Raw genomic sequence first — 8035 nt, 5'->3', positions numbered from 1 at the left:
CTCAGATCTGTACAGTGCTATGGGCCCCTCCACGCTGCGCTCAGATCTGTACAGTGCTATGGGCCCCTCCACGCTGCGCTCAGATCTGTACAGTGCTATGGGCCCCTCCACGCTGCGCTCAGATCTGTACAGTGCTATGGGCCCCTCCACACTGCGCTCAGATCTGTACAGTGCTATGGGTCCCTCCACGCTGCGCTCAGATCCTTAGAACCTCTGTCAGGTTTTCACTGCTATTTGGGGCTCCTTTAGAGAGATTTCTGTCACTTCCTGTCCAGGTGACAACAGTTTTAGTAGACAGGAGGAAACAAAATCTGCAGCAGGGATGCTAATCCTTCACGTGTACATTTTCCAGCTGCTGCAGGTATGGCAGTGCGCACAGCAGTGTCTATAATGTACACAGTCTTCAGTGTTGTGATTTACAGGTCATGGTGGTGTCACCGATTCAATTGGTGATAATGGCTCCGGCTGTCCTAGTATCAGACGCAGGAACCCCCCCCCCGATCTATTAGAAGGGACGTCTGGGGGGATTCGGCGCGGCTGCTTCTGATTTATAGTCGGATTTGGTTGGTCGCTCACAGATTTTGGAGATTCGGTTTTTCACGTTTCCTTTTTTTTTTCTTCCTGTTAAATATTTTCCGCTACATTCCGTTTGTTTGGCCGTTAATCAAGTTCTGGTCTGCAGACATTCGGACGCAGCGGCGCGCTCACCAAACACGCTCGGTTTTATTGTCAGGCACAAAGCGGCGGCTCGGCCAAGGAAAACACAGCCTGTCTGGGTCTGGCCGGCGGAGTGTCTGCTGGGAGATGTAGTTCTGCAGAGCAAGTACAGAACAAGAACAGAGCGTTGTCACCCTATAACAGGAAGTGTCTGAACAAGGACAGAGCATAGTCAACCTATAACAGGAAGTGTCTGAACAAGGACAGAGCATCATCAACGTATAACAGGAAGTGTCTGAACAAGGACAAAGCATTGCCCCCCTATACCGGAAGTGTCTGAGCAAGGACAGAGCGTTGCCACCCTATAACAGGAAGTGTCTGAACAAGGACAGAGCATTGTCACCCTATAACAGGAAGTGTCCGAACAAGGACAGAGCATCATCACCCTATAACAGGAAATGCCTGAACAAGGACAGAGCATCGTCACCCTATAACAGGAAGTGTCTGAACAAGGACAGAGCATTGTCACCTTATAACAGGAAGTGTCGGAACAAGGACAGAGCATGGTCACTTTTAACAGGAAGTGCCTGAACAAGGACAGAGCATTGTCACCCTATAACAGGAAGTGCCTGAACAAGGACAGAGCATTGTCACCCTATAACAGGAAGTGACTGAACAAGGACAGAGCATTGTCACCCTATAACAGGAAGTGCCTGAACAAGGACAGAACATTGTCACCCTATAACAGGAAGTGCCGGAACAAGGCCCTCCATTGGGGGATCACCCGGGATTATTATAATGAAATCTGCAGATTTAAGTAGACTAAAAGCAGCTTTTAAAGCGACAGGAACATGGTAAAGATTTTAGCATTGACATTTCCCCCCCCCCCTGTATTTGTGGTTTCCGGGCAATGATGGCGTTTCCCATAGCAGTGAACACTCTTTGTACGCTCAGATGCATGCTGGGACTTTTTTTTGCCTTGCAGGCGGTCGGTGTATGCCGTTGGCTGGGCGCGCTGAGACTTGTAGTTCTCCAGGGACACCTCTGGCGTTGTAGGTCGGTCGGTCTCTCCCGCCTCGCAGCGTTGGGGGAGTCCGCCGAGTTCAGCAGCTTCAGCGTTAGGGTGATCTCGGCGCACACAGCGGCCACACTTGGATTGGATGGGAAGCGACGAGGGGGATCGTGTTCCAGTTCGTGTGCTCCCGTGTGTGCACGGCTCTAATGAGTCGTAATGCCGCGCTGCAGTAATAGCCATTCCATGCCGGCCTGGGGAGCGTTCATTCCTGCGTAGCCGAGCTCGCCGCCGCCCCGCTCCAGCTGGATCGCGCTCTAAGCCGCGCCGATTGTCTCCGGCACTCTGGGACTTGCTGCCGCTAATGCTAATAGTCGTTACTGGCGGGTTTATGGGTGAGGGGCGATGACACATTTATCGCCGCGCAATAAAAAAACAAACCAGAACTCATCCGACGGATCCAGAGGGCGCATCCGTCATCCAGAGCAGAGAAGCTCGCAATCTAGCCGGGCAGCAGAATGAAAGCCACTGGGCTCTGCGGTGGACAGGCGTGGGCAGAGAGATGATCTCATCAGTCCGCTGCTGCTCCTTCACTGTCCAATCACAGGCTGCGTGACCCAACAATGTTGCCTCGCTAGAGCGGTGAGCCAGGTCACCAGGCTGACTGTGCTATCTGTCAGAGTTGTGTAAATCTCAGGGCTGGATGGACCGGCAATGGCAAAACTCTCTGACTGGCAAAACAGCTCTGGTGCTGTGTGCCCGGAGTGCAGCTTCAAAGGGAATGCTGTGCAGGTTTATACAGGATTCCTTCCCTTCCTTCCTTCCTAACTTTACAGATGTCATCCAGCATGCTGTAAAATAATGTGCCTTGCCTCAGTGCAGGAGCTTCCTGTAATAAAGACTGCTCACTGCTGCTCTCTCTCCTTGTGCAGGGTGACTGGTCTTCTCTCCGCCCCCTCCTGTAATAAAGACCGCTCACTGCTGCTCTCTCTCCTTGTGGGGGGTGACTGGTCTTGTCTCCTCCCCCTCCTGTAATAAAGATCGCTCACTGCTGCTCTACTCTTGTGCAGGGTGACTGGTCCTGTCTCCGCCCCCTCCTGTAATAAAGACCGCTCACTGCTGCTCTCTCTCCTTGTGGGGGGTGACTGGTCTTGTCTCCTCCCCCTCCTGTAATAAAGATCGCTCACTGCTGCTCTACTCTTGTGCAGGGTGACTGGTCCTGTCTCCGCCCCCTCCTGTAATAAAGGCCGCTCACTGCTGCGCTCTCTCCTTGTGCAGGGTGACTGGTCTTGTCTCCGCCCCCTCCTGTAATAAAGACCACTCACTGCTGCTCTCTCTTCTTGTGCAAGGTGACTGGTCTTGTCTCCGCCCCTTCCTCTAATAAAGACCGCTCGCTTCGCTGTTGCTCTCTCCTTGTGCACGGTGACTGGTCTTGTCTCCGCCCCCTCCTGTAATAAAGACCACTCACTGCTGCTCTCTCTTCTTGTGCAAGGTGACTGGTCTTGTCTCCGCCCCTTCCTCTAATAAAGACCGCTCGCTTCGCTGTTGCTCTCTCCTTGTGCACGGTGACTGGTCTTGTCTCCGCCCCCTCCTGTAGTTTTCTGCAGGCAGCCCGTAGTGGGTGGGGCCTGCTGGGTCCCTCCCACATCTCTTCTTTCTGCACAGACTATCTGTAGCACAGTGTTGATAACGGCCACATTTTTGCATGTTAACATGTGGGTTTGTAGAGGCCTTTGGTGCACACAGACTGGATTTATATACTTTGTATTGAGGAATGTATTTCAATGAAAGTTTTTGTGCCCGGAGTTCAGCTTTAACGTTGCTACTCGTGTGCAGTCAGGTTTGTCCTCACGGTGATGTCACCGGTCCCTGGTAGGCCCAATGTGGCGTCACCAGACAAAATGTCTGCCGCCTCCATGTTTGGACATGGCCTCCTCGGTGGTTGTGCGGCATTTTCTTGGCGTCATGGCCGTGTCTGTCACTCATGACCCCGCCCACAGGTCTTGCTAAAAATATCGATCCCTCGCTCCGAACTTTAATTGGGGAAGTGCGAACGGCTGCCAGGAAAGCGCCGGTCAGGTCCCCTCACGCAGCTGAGCGGTTGAGCGCTTCTGAAGTATAAATACGCCTTCGTATCCTTATTGTTTATTGTCCACAGCTGGTTTGGGCTGTTGGCGGCCCCCCGGTTCCCGGGCTCACACACAGGATCCCAGCAATGGTGGGGGGGGGAGTTGGTCTTCGATGCATACGGTCGCCCCATAAAACTGCAGGTGTGACATGGCGGTGTTTAGTCTGTAGCGTGTTATGTAACAGGCCGCGTTGTCTCACAGTGCTCCCAAATAATTAGCGCATTACGGCTCCCACACCTCGGCTGACAAGATGGGGGTCTCGGCCCACCCTTACAGTGCTAGTAATCTAACTTCCTGTGTTTTATGGAGCCAAGTCGCACAGGAGGGGGTCCCATCCATGTGAAAGGCCCCGCGCCTCCCCCTCCTGTGCAGTCCCGGGTTGCCGCGGTGACCGGATGCTATTTCCCACTTCACATTCCAACTATTTCCGTCCCGATCTATAGATAGATAGATAGATAGATAGAGATAGAGAGAGAGAGAGAGAGAGAGAGAGAGGTGATAGATAGATAGATAGAGAGAGAGATAGATAGATAGATAGATAGATAGATATGATAGATAGATAGATAGATAGATAGATAGATAGATAGATAGATAGATAGATAGATAGATAGATAGATAGATGATAGATAGATAGATAGATAGATGATAGATAGAGAGAGAGACATAGATAGATAGATAGATAGATGATAGATAGATAGATAGATAGAGAGATAGATAGATAGAGCCTTCCACTGTTACAATGTTACAAAACTTTCCAAAGAAATAAAAGTTTCCTCACTTGTTGGAATCACAAATCATCGAAGAAACAAAATAAATCTTTTTCTTGGTCGGGCGGAAACTCTGATATCATTCGCCGTAGATTGTTCTTGGCTGCCATTGGCGGCCGCGCCAAAATATTGATTGGGGAAAAATGGCAATTTTGTATCAGCACCAGGAGGCGTCCCGTGGCCGGGTGTCACCAGGAGCGGAGACCAGGTGACACCCCTCTTGCGATGTCATCGTGCATGCGCGTGACGTCACCACATGCGTGCACGATGACGTCATCGCGCGCATGCGACCATCTCATTGACGCCTGCCGGCAGTCATCTTGGTGATGGACGCAGGCAGGGAGAGGAGGGGACGTTCACCCGGGGGAATGTGGTACGCCGCCGGGTCCCCTCCTGTCTCCTGACACTGTCGGGCTCTCGGTCTATGACCGAGTGCCCGACTTTTTAGAGGGGGGTGACACCAAAATAACTGTCAGTCATTTTGGTGTCACCCCTCCAATGGTGTCACCCGGGTGCGGGCCGCACCTCCCCTTGTGACGCCACTGATCAGAACTCAGCTTAGTCCGGTCAGCAGAAATGAGCGCCGCCGCCATAGAAAATGTATCAGATTCAAATATTAGGAAATCCGGATCATGGAGACGGATCACCCGAAGAAGGATCCGGAATCCTGCAATGTGAATGATGTGTAACACCTCAAACTGCTACAATGTCTCAATCCAGCTTTCCTTATACAATATTATTATAATTCAGGATTTATATGTCGCCAACAGTCAGCGCAGCGCTGTACAATATCATTCAAGGCAAGATGGTAAGCAGGGCCCTGATCCTGAGAGCTGACAATCTATATATAACTGAAACAAAAAAATGAAAGAAAATTGGGAACTTACTGTACGACTTTCATGTTGTCACTTACCATTGGTCCAGGTCAATTCTTGTGTTAAAGTGTACCTGTCATTCCAATAGACATCAATATTGATAAGAATACAGCTAAACATCGGCCTACATACAGCTTAGCGGCCTCTTCAGTGCCAAAATCCAACTCCAAAAGGTGCAAAAGATTTACTTCCTGTCATCAGATGTATCTCCTTATCCTAGGTAATGTAGCACGTCCAGGTATTCAGACTGGGGAGACAGAGGAAATGCTTCCTCTTGTGTGCAGCGGACTAATCACTGGCGGAGGAGGGACTCAGGAAATGATTCTGCCTGTCTGCAGCAGACTGATCACTGGGGGAGGGTAGGCTGAGGAAATGCTTCCTCCTGCTTGCAGCAGACTGATCACTGGGGGAGGGTAGGCTGAGGAAATGATCCTCCTGCTTGCAGCAGACTGATCGCTGGGGGAGGGGTGACTGAGGAAATGCTTCCTCCTGCCTGCAGCAGACTGATCACTAGGGAAACGGAGACTCATATACAAGGGGTCCTATACTCTGGATCATATACTATACACGGGGTCATATACTCGGGGGTCAGGTACACAAAGGGTTATATACTTGGGGTCAAATACAGGGGGTCATATACTTGGGGGAGACTGAGGAAATGCTTCCTCCAGCCTGCAGCAGACTGATCACTGGGGGAGGGGAGACTGAGGAAATGCTTCCTCCTGCCTGCAGCAGACTGATCACTGGGGGGAGGGGAGACTGAGGAAATGCTTCCTCCAGCCTGCAGCAGACTGATGACATCATCTCAGCCTAGGCAAAGTTCTGATTCTGATCTGGTTCTGATACAAAAAGTGACTGACTGGAGCTCAGGGACGGCTATTTAACGATAAGAGGTGGAGCTTTTGTATTCTTGCAGAGTCCCCGGCTCTCCCAGTTTGAATTCCTCTTCCCGGGCCTCCCCGCGTTACATCGGCCTCCCCGCGTCGTTTCTCCTTTATTTTTATTGCGCTCTTATTGCCTTTTTCCCCGTCTTTATTGGCTGTTTTTTCCCCCTCCCCTCCCCCGCAGGAATTGATTTTCTTTCCTTCCTCGCCGCTCTGCGGGCCTAAACGCTGAATGTTCGATAATTCATTTGTGAATGCTAATCGTATTACCGGCCCCGACGTTTTACAGATATCATATTATGGGCGCAAATTTGGCAAATTATTAGCGCGGTAATGTATAGCTTGTCAGAGGTATTTAAGGAGCCGGGAGCTCAGGGCTTATCAGCGTCGGCAGCGGCTTTAGCCCGAGCGTTTGAAATGCTGTTTTCCGAGAATGCAGCCATTGAAAGACGCCTTTATTTACCGCGCCGATAAGACCGCCACTTCCTCCGCCGCGGCTCCTTTTGGAAAAGTGAGAAGCGTCGGAGAGAGTTTTTTTCTCTCTCTCTCTTTACAAACACGAAATAATTCCCGTTTAATAAGCGTTCGCTCTCAATGCGCACTTATCTCCCCTCAGAGCTGACTCCGACGCCGGGACGCTTTCTGTCGCGGGATTCTGCCGCGGAGGCCATTGGGAGCGGACGGAGGGATCGGCCGCCTCCACTTTGCTTCCACTTCAAAGTTATCTCTGAAGGTTTATCGAGAGGAAGATATTTACTTTAGTAGAAGGCGATCAAACAGACGGCGGCGCCGGACGCACAATGGAAGCCGCGAGCGGCCATATTTGGTTCCCTTTCATTGTGGTTTCTTACCTGCCGGTCCCCGCTGGGTTTAACTTACCAGAGAGGGAGAGCCGGTTTGGTGAGCCGTGTGGACCCGTAATGGGAGTGGCTTATTTTTATTCTCACTGTGTGATGTCTATATAAAGTTGATGAATCTTTTAGTGATGTGTCATTCTGAGCCTGATGAAGGGGACCCCTTGTGGCCCCGAAAGCGCTTGTTTTGGATGGCAATGTGCCATTAAAAATGGATCATTGATTGACAAAATGCTGGTGACATTATTCCTTCTTTCTGTGATATACACGGTGCCTTCCGTGGTCACTACGAGCACCCGCCCAGTTTTGGGGTCTTTTCGGTAAGGAGTGCAGCAAGACATCCATGTGATGACATGAGTGATTCCAGATACACACGTGTGAAGTTTAGAGGTTTTCTACTTAAAGTTTTCTAAAAACCCACCGAATTCAGCAGGATTTTCACAGGGAACCTCTCTCTTGTCGTGTGACTCTTAAATATGCAACCTCCTTCTTGACCTCCAGTGTCTGTGGATGAGGCTGATCTCAGCAGGAGGTTTGGTCCAGGAACCAGGGAACACACTGGCTGCAATTTCAGATTCAGAGCAGGGGACGGGGACAGTGATGGGGGTTTAGTTAGCATGGTGGCCATGTGTAGAACTTGAAAGCCACAAATCACGTAGACTGTGTCTGTCTCCTCAGGAATTATAAAATGGAACAGTTTCTTGTTTGGATGGAGTGCGTTGTTAAGCATGCCTCCTGCAGTGGAGGCTGTAATAGCTACGAAGGAGGCCAATTAATGACCATGGAAAGGAAGGGGATGGGGGGGCACTCCATATCAATGGCCATGGGGGGGGGGCTTCCATATCAAACGCACTGGG

The 8035-nt window shown here is 50.8% G+C and overlaps 1 protein-coding gene across 1 annotated transcript in view; it reads left to right on the top strand.

Moving 5' to 3' along the window:
* The window catches only part of RNF220 (ring finger protein 220), a 231236-nt gene that overhangs the window by 41840 nt on the left and 181361 nt on the right, over window positions 1-8035 (top strand). The window lies entirely within an intron of this gene.

Source organism: Nanorana parkeri, unplaced genomic scaffold (assembly GCF_000935625.1).
Source record: "Nanorana parkeri isolate BGI_ZX_2015 unplaced genomic scaffold, ASM93562v1 scaffold2513, whole genome shotgun sequence".
Classification (NCBI taxonomy): Eukaryota; Metazoa; Chordata; class Amphibia; order Anura; family Dicroglossidae; genus Nanorana; species Nanorana parkeri.
Note: the sequence above shows the minus strand (reverse complement) of the source record. Positions and strands in the feature narration are given on the sequence as shown.